The sequence below is a fragment of the Myotis brandtii genome, unplaced genomic scaffold (assembly GCF_000412655.1).
Source record: "Myotis brandtii unplaced genomic scaffold, ASM41265v1 scaffold3734, whole genome shotgun sequence".
Classification (NCBI taxonomy): Eukaryota; Metazoa; Chordata; class Mammalia; order Chiroptera; family Vespertilionidae; genus Myotis; species Myotis brandtii.
In genome coordinates, this window is record NW_005364349.1 from 32684 (window position 1) to 33839 (window position 1156).

Consider the following 1156-nt stretch of genomic DNA (forward strand, 5'->3'; position numbering starts at 1 on the left):
CGGACAGAGGGCGAGGACGCCGTGGACAGGGGGCCCTGTGGGAGGAGCAGGCTCGCCCTGGGCGGCTGTCTGCCTGGCGGGGACACGGCTGTGAGCTTCACAGGCACGTAGGTGCCTCCCTCCGCCCTGGCTCATGTCTATTGGGACTGGATTCGGGGACACGCGGCAAAGGGGTGGCCTGGACGTCCCGGGAGGCCGCGCCTGGAGCTGCCCTGGACCACCCGGCCCACCCTGCAGTCCTGCCACGCGGGGAGGGTGTGGGGTCTCCCCAACGTTGGATGCATGAGCGCACACACACACACACACACACACACACACACATGCATACATGTGCCTGGGCCCCTTGTATGTGCACAGATGGCACCTACAGGCAAGCCTGCACATGTGAAACCACACTATACACTACACTGAGCATGGCTCCCCTGGGTCACACACACACACAGGCTCACTCACATACACTAACACACAGCCTCACACTCAGACACACACACGCTCACACACACTCACACAATCTCACACTCACAGACACGCTCACACTCACACACGCACACACACACTCACATACTCACACTCACGCAGCCTCACACGAGCTTGCACTCCCGCCCAGCAGGAGGCAGGCCTGTCTGTAGCGTGTGGGGAGCGGATGTGCTCAGGGTTCCACCTGCTGCCCCAGCCGCGGCCCCGAGACCGTTTCCCGAAGACGCCACGAAGCCATCGGTGCAGGAATAATGGGCGCGTCTATCTGCCCCGGTCTCTATCTGCCCACGTCTATCTGCCCGCGTCCCAGCAGGAGGGCGGCCCCTCCCCTCCGGCCTCCCGGGTGTCAGCGCCCCTCCCCACAGGCTGCCACCTGATGCGGCTGCGTGTCCGGGCGCCAACTGCCCGAAGCCGGGAAAGGCGATGGCTCACACGTTGGGCATACGTCCACACGCATTTCCCGGTTCACACGCTCAGGCCGTCCTCACGGGAGCTGCCATCGGTGCCCTCAGCGGCGCCAGGCGCACAGTTCACAGCACCCTCGGACCAAGGAGGCCTGGCGTTCCTCCAGCCCGGAAACCCCGCGCAGAAGGGGCTGCGAGCCCCCGCACAGGCCCCCCCATCTGCCCTGAAGGTCAGGACCTGGGAGAGCGGCCGCCCAGCAGTGCCAGGTCTGTTA

General features: G+C 65.2%; 1 long non-coding RNA gene across 1 annotated transcript in view; it reads right to left on the bottom strand.

The window, feature by feature from the left end:
• LOC106727127 overlaps positions 1-1156 on the bottom strand; it is an 11431-nt gene that overhangs the window by 7207 nt on the left and 3068 nt on the right. Inside the window, exon 2 of the long non-coding RNA XR_001363287.1 lies at positions 554-556. This is a non-coding gene — a long non-coding RNA (uncharacterized LOC106727127). The remainder of the gene's footprint in view (positions 1-553; positions 557-1156) is intronic.